Source organism: Protopterus annectens, chromosome 7.part0 (genome assembly GCF_019279795.1).
Source record: "Protopterus annectens isolate FY-2018-M chromosome 7.part0, PAN1.0, whole genome shotgun sequence".
Taxonomy (NCBI): domain Eukaryota; kingdom Metazoa; phylum Chordata; order Ceratodontiformes; family Protopteridae; genus Protopterus; species Protopterus annectens.
Genome location: NC_056739.1, coordinates 1,731,606,364 through 1,731,626,984, shown reverse-complemented (window position 1 = coordinate 1,731,626,984; position 20,621 = coordinate 1,731,606,364). Strand labels below are relative to the sequence as shown.

At 41.5% G+C, this 20,621-nt stretch overlaps 1 protein-coding gene across 5 annotated transcripts in view; it reads right to left on the bottom strand.

Moving 5' to 3' along the window:
- MAN2A2 (mannosidase alpha class 2A member 2) overlaps positions 1 to 20,621 on the bottom strand; it is a 2,415,216-nt gene that overhangs the window by 52,834 nt on the left and 2,341,761 nt on the right. The window lies entirely within an intron of this gene.

Sequence of the window (20,621 nt, the reverse complement as noted above, 5' to 3'; positions counted from 1 at the left end):
GCATCAGTGAGCAGTGCTGTATATTCCCCAGTAGAATAAACAACTTTTCAAAATGGTTACAAATATTGAGAATCTTTCAGAAGCATATTTATGAAAAGGAGCACGTTTACAATTCATAGTTCGAAAAGTACTGCAGCAATTTCAAACTTAAAAATATTTGGTTTAAGGAAACAGCTAAGAAGAATTAGCTTGATTAACAAACCTATGGTTCAAAAATGTCACTATTATATAATCTTAACACTAAATTAAGGTAATGCAGTCATGTGAACTTTCTTGTAAAGTACTGTGACTTCTTACATAAAGCTGCTTAGAAAAAAAACTTCAAGCAACAACCAAAACATGTACAGCTGTGTGAAGTACTCACCATAAAAGCAGGCGACTGAATAATCCTAGTCTTTAACTTTGTTGGATTACTGCCCTGCTACAAAGGGCAGTTCTGGCTTAGTAGATTGCAACGTTGGGAAGGGCTGTCAAATTAAAATAACCGGCACTTCTAGTATCATCATCATTGTGAAAGCTGCCAGCCTAACCAGATAGAATTCTGTAGATAATTCTATGTCAATGTAAATATTAATATAATCCACAGGCTTGTTTTTACAAATGTAAGAAAACTAAATGTAAGAAAACTGTGTTATATACTGAGCTTCAATAATGTAACCACAGTGCACCCTGCTAGAGGAAAGCTGTTAAGTAAGGAATCTTACAACTGTGTTTGATCTCAAACGTGGAGACAAGACATCTGGACCAGCAAATTCTTTCTATTGTTTTAAGACTGAGATAATTGCTAGATTTTACATGTAAAAGTGCCTTTTATTGCTGTGGCTTCCTGGCCACGTGAAGCTTACAAAGCAATGTAAATTTTGTGTTTCTGTTAGCCTGGGAACTAAAGAAGTGATACAAATGATGTAATGTGAAATGACTAAGCAGTACTGGGTGTTATCAATTTAAGACTTTCTCAGAGAGAAAGACTGAGCATTTTAGATTTTTGTCTGAAGCTGACAACTCACCAACACTTTGCCTTGTAAGTAAAGTTATTTGGGACACAGTTTCTCTTAGAGTTAGATAGGAATTTAGCCAGATTAGTCTAGCTGTTTTCTATATTTATGTCAGACTATCCTACAATATTGTTTTAAAGTTCCTGTGATTTCTGAACTCTTGATTATCACTGTGTTGAATTGATGAGATTTGTCTTGTGTTTTTATTATTTATTATTACATATTTTTAAACCTTTCAACTGTGGCTGTTTTGTGTAGAGATAATTTAAGCTCTAGAGTACTTGCATGTATTTGGTGATACTGTCGAAGCCACTCCAATAATCTTACTGCTCATTCACACTTACTATTTGGATAACAGTAACATTACACAGTGAAATTGGTCACCCTTTGGGAAGGGCCTTATAGTAGCTGATATTAATGGTTGGTGGCAGTCTGTACTACCTTATACTCTGGGCAGAAAGGGGGCACAGCTGGAGAACCTGTGCCAGCCTACCCCAGGAGTGTCTGTGTGTTTGTATATAAATCATATCTTAAAGTGTGTGTGTCAGCTACCTGGGTAGGGACACAAAGCACCGGTTGGACAGAGAGGGTGCTGGACGTTTTAGCTTGACCACTAGGCTGAGATGTGGACCCTATAGCTGTGGCAGTGGGTAGTCTTACTGGAGATCTGGAGAGAAAGGGAGAAACCAGCCCCAGACTGACTTTGATCTCTGTGTGCTCCTAAGGGAAATTGTACTTTACTGTGTGTGTACTTGTTATCCCCCAATGTGCACGCCTCTCACTGGTGCTAGTGGTGAGGATTGAAGCTCGTTGATTACTAGGGCAGTGCATGGACATCACAATCATCATCATCAACCTCATTTTCCCCATTTTTCTACATGGGGGTCAGGGTGTCATGTTAACTATAGCCAACTCTCGATTCAATTCTACACTCCTGCCTTCAACACTCATGCCTGACTGTTGCAAATCTTCTCTCACACAATCAGGGTGTCATGTTAACTATAGCCAACTCTCGATTCAATTCTACACTCCTGCCTTCAGCACTCATGCCTGACTGTTGCAAATCTTCTCTCACACAATCCATCCACTTCTTTGCTTCCTTTAGTCTCAAATCATCTTCACAGATTGTCTTCTGCTTTAATGCACATGTGCCTGAACCGCCATAATCTGTTCCCTTTTATCTTTTCTGCAATTGGAACTTTTTTGGCTTCTGCTCTTATTTTCTCATTTCTTTGTCTGTCCCACAGTGTGTATCCTACCACCTGCCTCAAGCACTTCTTTTCTATCACCTCTGCTCTGCCTTTAATGCCCAGGTTTCTGTACCATATAGTAACACTGGTCACACCACTGTTTCATATATCTTACTTTTCTGCTTCTTTGGAATTCTTCTATCATACACAACACCTGGCACTCTAATACAGTTGGGTGCAGCCCCTCTGATTTTAGCTTTGACCTCTTCATTCAGACTTCCCTTCTCCTCAACCACTCCTCCCAGATACTTGAAGCTGTTAATCTGTTCCACTGTCTTCTCTTCTATCTCAATTCTCAGCTTCTTCTGATTTCCCCAGTTTTCTGCCATTACTACTATCTTATCTGTACTTAGTTTCATCCCATGTGCCTTTAGCTTTACATGCCATTCCCCTATCCTTTGCTGAAGTTCTTGCTCAGAGTCTGCCTATAATGCCACATCATCTGTATACAGCAACTTTGTTGATCTGTCCCCTCCAATCTGTTTGCTAATATAGCCTATCACCAGTATGACCAGCAGTGGGCTCAGAGCTGAACCCTGATGTACATCTATTCCCACTAGGTACCCCTCTGTGAGACCAAACTCTGTTCATACTTGAGTCATTGGGTTCTTGTACACAGCCTGCACTAATTCTATTAATGTTTCTGGGACTTCAAACCACCACAATACTGCCCAAATAAGCCTTCTTGTATATCATTCACTAAAGTCCAACACTTATGTACTTCTGTGGAGCTAGAAGTTGACTTCCATTTTTTTCTTGCTGTCTACATCTTATCAAGAAGACCCATCCAATTTTAAGCTATGATGTTATCCTTAATTTTAAAATCAGTGATGCTCGTACGGGAGGGGTCTGGGGGATGGGACAGTGCTAATGAGTTTGGGTGTGTGACATTCATTCTACACTACTTATACTGGCTAGGTTCTGCATATACCACCATATGCTTCTAAATTTAATGTGGCTAAGAGTTTAATTCCCAGGAACTGCATTATGGAGACTACAGTATGTGTGCTTGGTGCCCTTGGTAATGTGATGTAAAGAACTTTATAGCTGTGTTATTTTTGTATTAATTTTTTAAAGCAATGCTGTGAACTGAACATTTAGAAGAACTAGAGCCCTCAGTCCAGTAATGCGAGCCTACAAGTTCCTGGTAAGGTACAGAATGATGGAGAGAGAAAAAGACCTTCTTGCTATGGTGATTTGGTTTGAGAACCTAATTAGTCAAGGCTCTGAATGTTTACTAGTTTGGATTTTGCTTACTATCATGCCATCACAGAAAGTCAGGCAGATATACTGCTGCAGAAATGAAATGTATGTACTCATCATAACTACAGATCTGCATGGTCATGACTCATCCTCCTCCACTCAAAGGACTATGGCTACAGCTCACAGTTACCATGGTACCAGTGCAAACTTTCCCTGGCTTCAATTCTTCTATCTTACTCATTTCCCTGCTCTCCACCATCTTCTCTAGACTGGGGTACACTATGACCAAAAACATTTCTCTCAAGACATGTATACACACTTCTTCCAGGTTGGGGTAAGGTGGGCAGGAATTGTAGCAGAGGAAGAATTAACAGCATGCAGATTTATCATTGCGGATTAATCTAACATGGTCTGGTTCATCCTCCTCTATTGCGAATGCAGAGTTGCAGCAACCGACCTGGGCATTCTCAGGATAAATGCTTCTAAAGAAGGTGGCCCCAAAGGCTAAACAAAACCTAGAAATTCCATCTAGCATGTAGTGCATTGCAAAAGTGGCCAAAGAAGCTGATAAAGCAACATATAATTTATGGAAGCATGGTGTAAAAAAAAGCAGGAGAGGCAGCAGAGGCAGCTGCTGCTCTGGTGAGCATTATTTTTGATATACTGAAAAATTATTCACCTTGTTTTGCATAAACAGATTTAATACACTCAGGAAACTATTTAGCCAGTGTTGCCTTTGAAAATTTAGTGCCCAGTCTATTAGCAGTGAAGAAGACAAGTAAGTCCTTTCCAAGGTCCTTAGTATGGTAGAGCTAGAATCATAGGTGCCTAATCATCTAAGGTAATAAAGAAGGAATTCTACTATGTTCAAATAATTTTGGAAAAAGACAGGAAGATTGATGATTTGGTTAATGCTGGACTCAGCAAACACCTTAAGCATAATGGAGGGTTAGTGCACAAAACCACTTTATCCTTGCGAAACACCATATGTAGAAAATCAACATTCAAACTCAAAACCTGAAGTTCAGAAACATGACTGGCCAGCATAATAGCTATTAGGAAAAGGGTCTTACAGGAGAGGAACTTTACCTCCACCATAAAGGCTGGTTCAAAGGAGAAGCTTAGTTAAATATTGCAAAACCAAAACAATGTCCTGCAGTAGGTCAGGTTCTATAAATGGGGGTGTAAGAAGAAAGGTTTCTCTGAGAAATGTCTTGCGAACTTTAAGAGAAGAATTCTGATACCCCAAGCAGAAGACAGAGGCAACTCCCATATGAACTTAGAATAGAACTTAACATTAATTCAAAAATATGAATAAGAGGCGGTCCAAAACCACTGGAATCAAAGCAGAAAAAGAGTCCATATTCCTCTCAAATGCGTACGTTACAAACATGTCAGGTTACCTTTATCACATGGGTAGAAAAGATTATACAAATCACCCTCTCAGAGTGAGCTGGTTTCCTTAGTCATCCCTGGAAGTGGAGAATACCACATGGTAAGTATGAAGTAGTAATGATTTGTGTGAACCTTGCTGAAGAGGTGAGTGAGAACGATCATGTAAGGTTTCAATCTGAGAGGCTTCCCCAAGAGATGGGGCAATAGCAAAGGGTACCACACCTGTCAATGTCAATCCAGGGCTGTCAGAATGACTCTGACTTTGTTCATCTGTGCCTTTGCATAAACTTGGAAATGAAGTGAAAAGGAGAAAATGCATACAGGATCCCTTGGTCCATGCTCCACCCAGAAAGGCAGGCAGACAAACAAGAAGACCTCATGCAAGACCTTGTCTGAGGTTGATGTGGTATGCTGAAGCCAACTCCCTGTTTCTGCATCACTTGGAGAACCACAAATCTAGAGTCATCTTGGACTGAAACAGACTAACTGGCCTCAGATGTTGAATCTCAGCCTGGCTATGGAGACTCTGGAGGGGAGTCAAAATATTTAGTTTTGCATCTTCTCCTGGCCTGACTTCTCTGCTGGGAGGGCACCAAGGAGGAACATCCTGAGTCTGACTCTGGCTCAAATTCTGGATAAATGTCCTGCAGGAAGCATTCAATTCTCTGTCCTGGTGATAAACTCTACTTGGTGCAGAAACCATGGGGACAAGGACCTTGGGAAGACCACCTACGATACTAGCACCAGAGAAGGCTTCTGCTACTGTGGTTATATCACTGATACAGAGCTCTGTGCCACTGCCACCTTCTGGACAACAGCCCTGATACTGAAGGGTCAGCAACAAACTGCACTGAAGGGATTAAATTACCAACATAAACCCGAGTCACTGAAGAGCTTGCTATTGAAAGAGGCACCTGAATTCTCAGACACAAATTTATAAAGCATACCAATTCTGATCTCAAATCCAAAGGGTTCAGTGCTGACCTACACACTAAGTTCCCTGCTTTGCATTCCACAGCCAAAATGACATCTGGCATTGAAGGAACCAGTGTTGAAAGCAACATCACAGGTGGCATCTCTGACCTGAGAGAAACCATCTAGGTCAGTGTTACAGCCAGAAGGGAGCTGGGTCACCTCAGTCAAATGGGCACCACTATATGGACCAATGAGGAGGCAGGAGGAGTCTTGATAGGGCACTTTTCCATTCTGGTCCAATATGAGAGGGGAACAAGAGGATGTCCAAATCCTTTTGGGATTGCAGCATGGTCCAGAAGAGCTTGTCATTGTCAATGATGGACCTTGAAGAAGAAACAGATGTGACAGACATAAGCCTAGAATGAGAAGCCCAGTCAGATCTACCTCCAGTAAAGAAGAATCACTTTCTTGTTAACAGCATCTGACCTTCATGCCACAAAGGGGAACGTTCATTGATGATATTAATGGATAGTTAGGAAACATCAGATTCCAGAGAGGATCTGGTCGCCTTAGCCCTATCATGCTCTTTTCTCTTGGAAGCTTTATGGTGATGTTTGCCATTTTTACAGGATTTTTCCTTTTCTTTATAAGTATGCTTTGAAGAAGTGGAAGGAAATGTGCTCTATTTACATGACAGTAAATCTTTAAGAGCAACTTTTTTATCAGTCAAAATTCCTTTATCAAAGTTTTCACAAATGCCAGAGAGAAGTTTCAAGGCAAATAAGTTTCACAACCATCAAAGTTTTGCTAATAACTACCCCTGGGCTGTAATTCTTTTCGCTAGAAGGGCTAGGCCAGTTAGTCTTTGGGTAAACTTGATGTTTCTTATCCAAGTTATCCAGGTTCCATTGGAAGGATGATAAAGTATCACATTGCTTAACCTACGGGGACAGTTATTCCAGACTGAGGATTCTCACTTTCAATTGCATACTAATACTTTTTTTCTGAAGATTTAGGTTCATGGTTCTGGTGTTTGCTAAGCTACTTGACTTGTGGAGATAAAGGAGATCAACAGCAATAGGATCACTAACTGAGTGGTAGGTGGGGCAAAGCTGTTCCTTCAGGAGTCAGTAAGATACTGAGTATAGGGACAGAGCTTCTAGATTCTCTGGGAAACTCAAGAACTTTAAATCTAAAATCTTCTAAGAAACGTTGGGGCTTTTCTAGTTGTTTGATATGTTAAGTGAGGTACATCACAAAGGAAGAACTATATTCTACAACTGGTGTAATTAATGCTAAGTATAAGGCAAAGATGGAATCCATAGATTTGGGTGACATATTTTTGGCTACCAGCTGTACTAACTGGTCAAAGAAGTGGATCTGTCAAGCCAGTTATCCAGGTCCCTGACTACATTTTCTTTTAGTAGTACAGTACAGTTTATACTAAATGTCGAGGGTAGGGGTTGCTTGCCAAATTAAATGGTATTACACTTTTTCATGCTCAGTTCGAGCCCATTTTCTGTAAACTAGATATTAACACCAAATGTAAAGTGGACAACATGGATCTATCATTATGGTAAGTACATAACGTTTGTTATCTAAATTTGTCTATTTTCATCCAATTCAACACATGGAACAGATTCCCAAGCTGTCACTCTGGGTGGTATGAAGGAAAGATGCTCTGGAGGATGATAGAGAAAAAAGAACGTGGCCTAGACTGCACATCCAATTTATAATGAGGCACTAAAGTACGGACTGTGAAGCAAGTTGCTGCAGTACAAATTTCTTCAATGGGAAGTCTTCTAGGAAAAGGATGTAGAGGTAGACATCACTCCAGTGGAAGGATCCTTAAATTTAGATTGTAAAGCCAAATAATTTTTATTATAGACAAAAGAAATGCAGCCTGACAACCATCTAGAGAAGGTAACTTTGGCAACAGCTTTACCCAATTTTTGCTTTGAAAAGGCAACGGACTTATTGAATTTTCACATCTATATTACATTATCGTAAGATATAAATAGCGAACACTATTTCATCGTACCAATAATGTCTAAATCACAAAATATCGAACACACGGAACAGCAATTTTTTTCCCCAGGAAAAAACTCGCTGCTCTGCAAAAAAAAAAAAAAAAATCTTTAAACACAAAGATAAATGAGGGGCTGTGCCCCCCACACCCCCTACTAAAATATACCAACTCCGAGATCGCACAATAGTGGAGGAAATGGCAAAATCCCGAAGATGGCCCACCAAATTTTTTCCCTGGGAAAAAAATTCGATGTTCCATGTCTTCGCTATTTTGCTATTTCGACAGTACTGGATCGACTAAATAACTTTCGCTATTTATTCCATTCGATACACTAATACAGACCCGAATTTTCTGATTTGTTTAGTCTATGAAGAAAGAACCTGAGCTGGAACGTCTTACATACGTAAAACATACTTAGTCATGTTTGAGTATCTGGGAAAAAAATACTGGTAAATTTATTGACTGATTTAAGTTTGCTTCAGATGCCACCTTAGGGAGAAAAGGCACATTAGTTCTCAGAGAAACTATATCTTTGTGAAAAAAACAGATAAGGAGGTTTGCATGAAAGTGACTGCAATTCCGATATCCATCTGGCTGATGTAACTGCCACCAGAAAAATTGTTTTCCAAGTCAAAAATTTTAGATCAAACGTGACTGTGGGCTCAAACGGGGCTGGGTTAGTGCTTGAAACATAATGGTAATATCCCATGGGGGAAATAGGTCCCCTGATGGGAAGTCATAAAAGAAAAGCCCCTCACAAAAAGGCTTTAGAAATCTTTAGGGAAGCAATGTTGGAATCATTATGGCCAATGTGGAAGCTCAAGATCGCTGCCATTTGAACTTTGATGGTAGAATAATTAGAACTGTTGTCAAGAATTTCAGATAAAAATTCTAATATGTACATAATGGGTGTTGAAAAGGGGTCCAGTTCTCTGCAGACTGCCCAGATAGTGAACCTTTTCCATTTATTGTGGTATACCTTCTTTGTAGCTGGCTTTTGATAAGTCAATATAAGCCTGACAATGGTAATGGGGAGCCTGGCATCTCTGGCTATGGTCAAAACTGGAGAAAACATGCATTTAATTTCATGGACTTCTGGTCCAGAGAAGGTAATCTGGATGGGTGTGTTAGAAGATCTGGATAATGATCCAACATCCAAGGTGATGAACTAGTAGAGGCCGCAGGAAGGGGAACCTTGACTGTCATGACGAGAAGTGGGAAAAGAGGAAGCACCCTGGCCTTTTATTTTCTGGCTTTCTGTATGAACTTGTTTATTACAGGTAAGGGTGGAAAGCATACAGGAGGTCCAGAGGCCAACTGTGGACCACAGCATCCCTCTGTGACTGACCATGTGGTAGTGATCTGCTGCATTTGTGGTAGAGACATGAGGCAAAGAGGTTGCACCAATGATAGACCTAGTGAAGGAAAATCAAAGCTGACACTGTTGGATTGATTTGCCATTTGAGAGGAGTCAAAAGAACCCTGCTCAATCTGTCCACTAAAACACTTGATGACCCCGGGATGTGTGTTGCTAATAGAAAGCAGTGTGAAGCCATCACTCATTTTCAAACTCTCTTGGCCTTTCAACACAGCAGAAAAGAACTGGTTCCCTCCATTTGTTGACGTCCCATACCACTCTCATATTGTCCATCTGTATGGAAATCCCACCCTTGGGGAGGTGATCTTGGAATGCCTGTAACTCTAGGAGGATAGCTCTCATCTCCAAGATATTGATGTAAAAATTGGCCACTATGGGTGTCCAGCACCTTGGACCACCCTCCCTTTGAAACCATCCCACACTAGAAGGGAGACATCCATGGTTACTACTACTAGTGGAGAATCTTTATTGATTGGGTGGCCCACTCTTACTGAACAGGGTGTAATTCACCAAGCAATGTGAAGTTTGCAGATCTGAGTGAGCTGATTTTTTGTATGTAATGGGTGAATGTTCTGAGACCACTATATACTGCTAGGGTCCATTGGAGTACTTTCGTATACTATATGGCTAGTGGGGCCATCAAAATAATTGATATCATTAGACCTCACAGACACAAAACTGGTCTGGCTGTAAGTGAGGAATGATGAAGCACCAGCATGGCCACTAGACATAGGGATAAAACTCTTGACTGGGGAAGGCTGGCAATCTGTAGGCTGGTAATGAGGTGGCATCCTATGAATTTCACTGATTAGGTTGTTGTCAGATAACACATGGGAATATTTAGTGTTATTCCTAAGTTCAGTAACAAATGGAGCATAAGATCCAGGTGGTGTAGCAGCAAATGCTTGGAGGTAAGCAGTTAGGAGCCAATCATTGAGATAAAGGAAAACTTACATACCTAGCAGCCGCAAGTGTACTGTCATCACTGCCATTATCTTGGGGAACACCCTGGGGACTACAATAAGACCAAAAGGCAGGGCTCTAAATGGACAGTGATAAGCATCCTGGAGATCTATTGAGCACATCCAATCATCCTTCTCAACAAAGGCACCCAGGAATGACAGCTCATGGTGATGCCAATGCCTGCTGCCCTGGCTGTGCCATCATCTGCATGAGACAGCAGTTGCATGGCTATGTTAGAAGCTGACTGCAGGGTAGAAACCTAGGAGTCCACCATCTTCTAGACATCTACAGGCAAGATATCTGAAAGGGATTTGGTGAGTTCCTTAGTCATATCCCTCTGGAACCCAGTAACATGAGCCAGATAATTCGGTGATCTAGCAGCAAAGGTCACTGAGGCATAAGACTGTTTCTTAAACCTGTACATTGCCCTGGACTCCCTGTTAGGAGAATGAACAGAGGTACTTTCTTCAGATAATTCTTTCTTAGTGGCTGCTGCTACCACCATAACATGGAGGACCTTTGCTCTGATGTTTTCTGTCTTCTGAAGCTGCCAAAAATCTATCTTCTTTCTTAGGGATGGGATCTACTACCATCAGGGTCCTTCCATGCCCACTGAGTGATGAACTTGATAATGGGGACAATGGGTAGTGCCTCCCAGGATAATGTTGAACCAGAAAAAAACTTATAAACACAAGTAAATCGTGGAATGCTGAGGTTGACATGAAAACCAAAAAACAAAAGACCAACAGGTGACAGCAACATGGCGCCAATAAAGGGTACCCCAATACAATATATATGTAAAACTCTTATTTATTCACAGTTATCACACAAAATAATTAATGTAAAGATTTGGCGCTTTCGTATCCTACCCAGAAACTTCAGCAGAATCATCTTTCCCAAACACATTTAAATACCTATTACCACACCATCACTGGCCAATCACAATTTAAGATTCAGAGCCACACTGGCAATGTTCCCAATACATTATAAATGCCGATTATCACAATCTAATAATCCAAATTAAAACATACAATATTACTAAAAGAATTTAATAACATGATAAATATAATCCGCCCTACAACTTGGATGCCCTTAATTTTAAAGCTGGGGGCCAGTGAATAATGGTCATTTAATCTGGGATAGATACAGACGTCTAAACTCATCTGCCAAATAAGTTCCCGGAATTCCAGTCTGGACTCCCAATCAGCACCCCTTTCCTGAGGTTTAACCATCTCAAGTATGTAAAACCTAAAATTAACATTTTTACATTTAAATGAATGTCTGTATAGGTTCATAGGTTGATACTAGGCTATCTGCCCTAGGGCATTTATAAGCCTAGCCAGAGTGTGTTTGGCTATCGCCACCCTTTTAGATTAGTTGACTGTGCCTCTGTACAGTAGGTCACAGAAGGTAGCCCTTTTAAGGTTGGTTTACTGTATCTCTGTCAAGCAGGGACACACAAGAGATCCCAGGGGTAAACTTACGATCTCCCATCCATTTGTCAAGATTTCTCTTGAAGAGGGTCAGTGAGGGGCTCTGCCTAACATGGACTGGGATTTTGTTCCAGAGTGAGGGAAGCCTCTGGGATATGAATCTGTCCCTCCAGCATGTCCTATATATTTCTGTGCTGAGGTTCAAGTCCCTGGAGCATGTAGCTCTAAGGGATTTGGATTTCCTGATGTGAAGCATGTCCATTAATTCTGGGTTGGACATGGCTTTATACGTCAGACACATATCGGCTCTGAGTAGGCAGTACGCAACTGAGTAGAGCTGGAGTTTCTTTAGCCGAACTGCATAGGGCATCTGTTTGAGCCCCTTGATCCTCTTGGTGAGGTACTTTTGGGGTCTTTCCAGTTGCTGCAGGTGTCGGGTAAGGTACATCCCAAATGGGGCATTGTATTCAATTATGGGCCTGATAAGTGATGAGTAGAGGGCCACAATGACCTCTCTTGATCTAGATGTGAATCCTTTCATGATAAGGTGGACGATATTGAAGGTCTTTCTAACCACTTTGGCAACATGATTGTCAAAGGAGAGATTGCTATCTACTTGGGTCCCCAAGTCCCTAATTACTTCTTCCATACTTAATGGATTACCACCTATGTGGTAATTTGTGGGCACTTTGTTTTTCCCAAAGGGGATAACTATGCACTTTTTGGCATTTAGCTTTAGGCCATGGCTCTGGCACCAGTTATCCGTGTCTGTGAGACCCTTTTGGAGGATGCTTGTGTCAGCCAGAGAGTCGATTTCAGCACCCAGTTTGCAGTCATCTGTGAACTTGGTCAGCCATAGTCCACCCGTGTTAGCCTGTACCTCGGAGAAATATATACCGAACAAAAGATGTCCCAGGACTGAGCCTTGTGGGATGCCACTTGTAACTGGTTTAGAGTCTGACATGGTACCTGCTATTCTGACCATGTGGGTTCTATCCCTGAGCCAGTTTGCAACCCATCTTGTGACATAGGGGTTGATATTTAAGCTGGTGAGCTTATTTATGATGCCCAAGTGGGGTATTGTGTCGAAAGCTTTTGAGAGGTCCAGGTAGGCTGTTTGGACTACCTTCCCTTTATCTATGGCTTTGGTAACTGTTTCAAAGTCGACCAGGTTCAAGAGGCAAGATCTGACATTAACAAAGCCGAAGTGGGTAGGATCCAGTGTCTGGAGGTTCCCAATGTCTTTGTTTATGATTTCCATGATGATACGCTCCATAGCTTTGCAGACCAGGCTAGTCAGGCTTATAGGGCGATAGTTTCCGGGGTCTGTTGTGGCACCACCTTTGTGGAGTGGGACCACTGTTGCTGTACGCCATTCCTTGGGTACATATCCTGTAGTAAGGCTGAGACTGAACAGTGACTTTATATGAGGGTTTAGTTCTTCTTGGAGCTCGTATAATCCGCCCTACAACTTGGATGTCCTTAATTTTAAAGTAGGGGGCCAGTGAATAATGGTCATTTAATCTGGGATAGATACAGACGTCTAAACGCATCTGCCAAATAAGTTCCCGGAATTCCAGTCTGGACTGCCAATCACCTCCCCTTTCCTGAGGTTTAACCATTTCAAGTACCCAAAACATAAAATTAACATTTTTACATTTAAATGAATGTCTGTATAGGTTCATAGGTTGATACTAGGCTATCTGCCCTAGGGCATTTATAAGCCTAGCCAGAGTGTGTTTGGCTATTGCCACCCTTTTAGATTAGTTAACTGTGCCTCTGTACAGTAGGTCACAGAAGGTAGCCATTTTAAGGTTAGTCTACTGTACCTCTGTCAAGCAGGGACACACAAGAGATCCCAGGGGTAAACTTATGATCTCCCATCCACTCGTCAAGATTTCTCTTGAAGAGGGTCAGTGAGGGGCTCTGCCTAACATGGATTGGGATTTTGTTCCAGAGTGAGGGAAGCTCTGGGATATGAATCTGTCCCTCCAGCATGTCCTATTTATTTCTGTACTGAGGTTCAAGTCCCTGGAGCATGTAGCTCTAAGGGATTTGGATTTCCTGAGGTGAAGCATGTCCATTAATTCTGGGTTGGACATGGCTTTATACGTCAGACACAGATCGCCTCTGAGTAGGCGGTACGCAACTGAGTACAGCTGGAGTTTCTTTAGCCGAACTGCATAGGGCATCTGTTTGAGCCCCTTGATCCTCTTGGTGAGGTACTTTTGGGGTCTTTACAGTTGCTGCAGGTGTCGGGTAAGGTACATCCCAAATGGGGCATTGTATTCAATTATGGGCCTGATAAGTGATGAGTAGAGGGGCAAAATGACCTCTCTTGATCTAGATGTGAATCCTTTCATGATAAGGTGGACGATATAGAAGGGCTTTCTAACCACTTTGGCAACATGATTGTCAAAGGAGAGATTGCTATCTACTTGTGTCCCCAAGTCCCTAATTACTTCTTCCGTACTTAATGGATTACCACCTATGTGGTAATTTGTGGGCACTTTGTTTTTCCCAAAGGAGATGACTATGCACTTTTTGACATTTAGCTTTAGGCCATGGCTCTGGCACCAGTTATCCGTGTCTGTGAGACCCTTTTGGAGGATGCTTGTGTCAGCCAGAGAGTCGATTTCAGCACCCAGTTTGCATTCATCTGTGAACTTGGTCAGCCATAGTCCACCCGTGTTAGCCTGTACCTCGGAGAAATATATACCAAACAAAAGAGGTCCCAGGACTGAGCCTTGTGGGACGCCACTTGTAACTGGTTTAGAGTCTGACATGGCACCTGCTATTCTGACCATGTGGGTTCTATCCCTGAGCCAGTTTGCAACCCATCTTGTGACATAGGGGTTGATATTTAAGCTGGTGAGCTTATTTATGATGCCCAAGTGGGGGTATTGTGTCGAAAGCTTTTGCGAGGTCCAGGTAGGCTGTTTGGACTACCTTCCCTTCATCTATGGCTTTGGTAACTGTTTCAAAGAAGTCGACCAGTTTCAAGAGGCAAGATCTGCCATTAACAAAGCCGAATTGGGTAGGATCCAGTGTCTGGAGGTTCCCAATGTCTTTGTTTATGATTTCCATGATGATACGCTCCATAGCTTTGCAGACCAGGCTAGTCAGGCTTATAGGGCAATAGTTTCCGGGGTCTGTTGTGGAACCACCTTTGTGGAGTGGGACCACTGTTGCTGTACGCCATTCCTTGGGTACAAATCCTGTAGTAAGGCTGAGATTGAACAGTGACTTTATATGAGGGTTTAGTTCTTCTTGGAGCTCGTGTAAGACGCAGCCCGGGACACCGTCTGGTCCCATTGATGCTGTGTTTTTTGCTTTGGAGAGGGCAGCTCTCACCTGTGCATCTGTGATCTCAGGAAGGCTACACTCTGTTGGGATAGCCATTTGCTCTTTTTGGGGGGGAAGGGGGGGGGGAACGTTTGCACTGAACCTTTCTGCCAGGATGTTGGCAATGTCTGTGGGTTCAGTGTATTTTTTGTCATTTTTGCACTAACTCAGAGCACATCTGGGAGTTGCCTCCCAGGTTTCTGACATAACTAAAGAAGGTATTGTGATTATCTTTAGTGTCTTGTGCAATTTTTCTTTCGAAGCTGGCCTTAGATGATTTTATGAGCGCTCGTAGTTTCTTGCTAGTACTGATCAGAGACGCCTTCCCTTTTTGGGATTTTGCTCTATCATGTAGTAACTTTCTCCTTCTGTTGTATAGCTTATTTATGGCCGGGGTCCACCAGACAGGTCTCCTGGCTTTGGAGGAGTGAGTCTTGGTTTTATTTGGGATAGCATGCTCCATGCATTCCTGTAGGTGTCCATAGAATGCTTTTGTAAAGGATTCTGCATTTTGGGCCGTATTTTCCACTGGCCCTGGGGCTTTGAAGCATTCCACCTCAGTTTTGAGAAGTGTGAAGTTTGCTTTTGAGAAGTTCTTCACCGTGGTTTCCTTGGCTAGGGGTGGGGACAGAATATGGATGTCCAGTGAGATTTGTTTATGGTCTGATCTTACCAATGAGGGGTATACCTCTGGTGTGGAACATAGAGACACCATGTTGGTGATGACCAGATCTAATATGCTTTCCCCTCTTGTGGGAGTGGTGACCAGTTGTTCCATAGCATTTGAGTTTATAAATTCTAGGAACCGTTGGACGAGGGTGTTTGGGCTTGAGTAGTTTTCCCAATCAATGTTTGGGTAGTTGAAGTCACCCAATATAATGGTGTTTGGAGAGACCTTCATATTCTCCAGTGTTCTCAGGAAAGCCGAGTGAGGTTCCTGTGTTTGGGAGGGTGGTCTGTACAAGGCTACAAACTGAAAGGCAGGTTTGCCCACTGTTAGTTGCACATGGATGGTCTCCGATGCTTCATGCAGTGCCACTAACCTGGAGGTGTGGGTATTTTTGATAAATATGGATACTCCCCCTCCTTTTGTGGTTCGGTCCGAGTTTTGGGGCCGGAAAGCATGGTATGAAGTATAACCTGTTAGTGATGGGGTGCTCTCGGGAGCCTTGAATCAGGTTTCTGTTACTGCACAGATATCGATATTCTCCATACTGAGGAGAGTCTTGAGTGCGTGCATCTTGAGGTTTAGACTTCTGGCATTGAGCAGCATTACCCTTAGTTTTTTTTTTCTCTGTGCTGTCTATGGAGGTGGGTTTGTCTTTTGAGCCTTGCCTAAAAAAGGCACTATGGGGGAGGCAAGAGCCTTTGCCAGTATTTGAAAACCCAGGGGTGACAGGTGCAAGCCGTCCCTAGCGAAGCAACGCGGCTTGTCTAGCATGCCATCCCAGGCTGACAGACACTGGATCCCCTTTGAATGACACCAATACTTTAGCCAATTGTTAAAATTGATCATTTTGTCTTTATACTGTGGCATCATTCTTGGTGAGGGTAAGATGCTACTCAAGGTCAGGGTCATACCAGCCTGGGCTACGTGATCAAAGATCTCCTCTATGTCTTTTTTCATGTAGTCCAGGTACGTCTCAGGTCATTCACATCAGCATGGACAATGACGGAGTCATATTTGTACTTGCTTTGGAGTGACCTGAGTGCTTGTGTTATGTGGCGGATCCTGACACCCGACAGGCAGCTTACAGTGGCTTTCTCCTTGTTCAGCCTGGTGAGTGGGACATCAGTGTGTCTGACAATAGAGTCATCTATTACAAGTGTATTAGGTGTGTTGTTTAACCTTAAGGGCTGTGACTGTGCGGCACACTGACTTTGTGAGCTATGTGCTATGTGGGTATTGTTTCATGGTATGGGTTGCTTGGATGTCTGCTTTGGAGGTCTCTGCTGCTTAGGCAGATTTTTATTTAGAGCCTCCGAGTATGTTTTTGTGTGTTTATGTGTTTGGTTTGCTGATGCGATAGGTCTGTGTGAGACTGGATTTGTGGTGTGTGTGGTTACCTTCTCCTCCTGACAGGTTGTGCCAGTACTGGGTTGAGAGAGCTTAGCCTCCAGTTTGGCTATATAGTTGCATCTCTCACATATATTTGAGCTTGTTGGGAGGAGGAGAGGATGGTCTGTATACATAGGGCAGTTGTAACATTGCCTCAAGATTCCCAGATTCACCAGCTGGACTGGAGAGTAAACCCAAAACTGACCTTTGGACATGCCTGAATAATATAGGGAACTACTTATTGACTGATCAGAAAGAACCAATAGGGAGAAAGTGCTTAAAAGGAGTATAAGAGGATGGGGTGCTTAAGTTTATTAGTGTTTACCTATGAGATTACTTATATGAGCAAGTGCAGGGCTTTTGAATGAAAATAGAGTGCTTATTTTGAGATTTAGAGCAGTTCTAAGGGAAAAAGTGAAGAGCATTAGTTTCTTTTTTTCTAGTCATTTCATATATATGCTCATAAATTCTTTGTTTCAAACTACGCTTGGTTTTCCCTACATAAAATGCTAAACAGGATGTACAATAAGCTAAATATACAACCCCTTTGGTTAAACAACTGAAATATCCTTTTGCACAATCTAGTTTTGGGGTTAGGCTATAAATGGGTATTGGGGACACAGCTCATACTTAAAAGTTCCTTTTTTAACTCCCCCCCCCCCCCCGGGGGGGGGGCAACTAGGAACTTGCTTGTCCTGTTTCAAAAATGTTCTTCAAATTAAAGTTCCGTTTAAAGCTAAACTTTAGAGGCCTGGAAAACACTTTTAACTTATTAGGCATACTGGCAAAAAGCTCACAATATTTTGAAATGATATTCTGAACATCCCTAGTATCGTGACTGTATGTAATCACCAAGTAGGGTGTATTATCATCTCCTTTTGTGGATTCTGCGTTGGTCCTAAAGTCGTGCATAAGTATCAGCAGTAACATCTGTTCCAAAAACACTTATTAAAGGGAGTTATTTCTTACCCCACCCCATCAATACGTCATCCTTAAGGGGCTTAGTGAGTGTTTCAGGGTACCCCTTCTCTTGGAGCAACCCCTCAATGTCACTCAGCTTCCTCACTAAGTTATCCTTTGAAGAGGTCATGCATGGTGCCCGTACCATTTGCCCCTTCACTATGTTTCTCTTTTGTGTGAAGGGGTGGTTACTCTTAAAATGCAAATACGAATTGGAAAAACATTTTTCCTGTATAATTTGGGAACATATTTCCTGTTGTTAAAATCTTTTAAAATTCTCACATCCAGAAAGTATGTTTCATTAATCCCTACTTCGTGAGTAAAACTTAAAAATTTGGTGGTACTATTTATATATGTAACAAAAGAACCAGTGATCTCCAGGGACCCTACCACACAATAAAGATGTCACCTAAAAAGTGATAGAATGCTCTCATATATTCCCAATACCCAGAATTAAATATAAAATATTGTTTCCAGTACAGCAAGACTATGTTTGCAAAAACTGGTGCACATGATGTGCCCATAACCACTCCATCCAACTGTTGATAATATTCTCGCTGGAAATAGATAAAATTATTTTTCAAAATCAATTCTTTGTTTTCCAGTATCAACCTAAAATCATTCTGGTTCAAAAATGTAAATTCCACCAACATCTCTTCAAACCACTCCAATCCTTTGCTATGTGGAATTACAGAAGAAAGATCCTTAACATCTATAGTTACAAAATAAAAATTAGTGTTAAATTCAACGTTCCCCAGTTTGGACAAAAAGTCCCACGAGTCAATTAAAACATGGGGATACAGTCCATAAAATGGTTTTAATTTTCTATCCACAAACATCGCTAAAGGCTGAGTGCTGGAACCTGCTGATGTTACTACTGGTCTCAAGGGTGGGTTGAGGGGGTCCTTATGAACTTCCAGGATTCCAAAAATCCCAAGAATATATGGTTTGGATACCATCAAGAAATCAAATAATTCTTTATTAGTGACTCGTAGCAAATTATCTATCAAAATCATGTCTAGGTTTCTATATGCTACATATACTTCATTATGAGAAACCTGGGAATATCTCCCTTCCAAGTTTAAAATCCCCAGCATTTTTGACGAGTAACTCCACTGTTCCATGATCACCACCCACCCCCTTTGCCAGCTATCATAATTCTTATTTCATTATTTTTACTCAGCTCACCCAGAATGTTTTTCTCCTCCCTTGTTAAATTGCTCTCATACCATCTCTTTGATTTAAATAAAGATCTAATTTCATTGCACACCAATGTTTCAAAATTACTTAAAACTGGATGGAGTGGGGGATTAAATGTACTTTTTTTTACTTAATGCCTCCCCTACTGTCTTGTAGGGTACTTCATTGAAAATAACATCCAAATTCAACTTTGTAATAAACATCTTAATATCCAGTAAGGCATCTACCATATAACCCTTTTTAGCGGGGATAAATGGAAACCCTTTCTGAAATAAATTAAAGTGAATGGCGTTAATGTCAATACTACTAAAACTGAACACATGAAAATTATCCACTATAGAAATACATTGTTCCCTCTGTATGGTGCGGTTATTCAATATTAACTGCTCATTGATATCTTCTCAGCATATCAAGGAACCCTAATGATTTCCTGCCTCTTTGTCCCCTCTAGGGCCGGGGATGATAATTTTTGCCTGAACTGATGTCTCCCTGTTATCTGAGCATAAGCAGGATGGGAGGGGAGATTCTGAATTCTCTCTGATCTCCTTAAGGGAACATTCTCTAAAGGGGTTCCCCTATTTCTATCATTGTCACTGGAACCATTATTTTGATGGTTAAGGTGATCCTTTTCCGAATTACTCCTGGAGCTAGTTCTATAGTCAATGCGTCTATGTTATATTATCGTACAATGAAAATAGCAAATGCTATTTCATTGCACCGATAATATCTAAACAACAAAATAAACAGCAAATTTTTTCCCAGGGAAAAAATTCGCTGCTCCGTAAGAAAAAAAACTTAAATACAGATTTAAGTGGGGGGCTTTACCACACACCTCCCCATGTGGGAGGCTGTGCCCCCCACACCCCCTACTTAAATATACAAACTCTGAGATCGCACCATAGTAGAGGAAATGACAAAGTCCCGAAGACGGCCCACCAAATTTTTTCCCTGGGAAAAAATTTGATGTTCCGTGACTTTGCTATTTTGCCATTTCAACAGTATCGGATCAACTAAATAGTAGTCCATTTGATACTGTCATATAGACCCTAGTCAATAGCACTATCTCTCCTACTAATGGAGCCCACTATGTGCACCTTCCCCTCCCTGTACTCTCTATTGTCCCCCTCAAGTTTGGACAGTCTCCTTTTCTTAACCTTGTCTATAGAGCTATCCACATCCTTAAAAAACTGCCAAGTATTTGCAGTTATGCTCACTAACAGAAAAAAGCAAGTCTTCTTGAATTTTTTTAAGACCCATAATCTCCCCATGTAAAACATCTATTATCTTTTCATTAATAATAATTGCCCTCATCAAAGCCAGTCCACACTAATTGAGAATACTGACAATCTCATTAAAAAATTCCGAACCATCAATGGCATTGTTTGGAAACTTATTGAGTCTTAGTCCCTTGGGAACATGTTTACGTACGATACATTCTTTGAGAAACCAGTTGTCCAAAACTAATGTTCTAAATTTTAAAAGTGTTTCGGGACAGC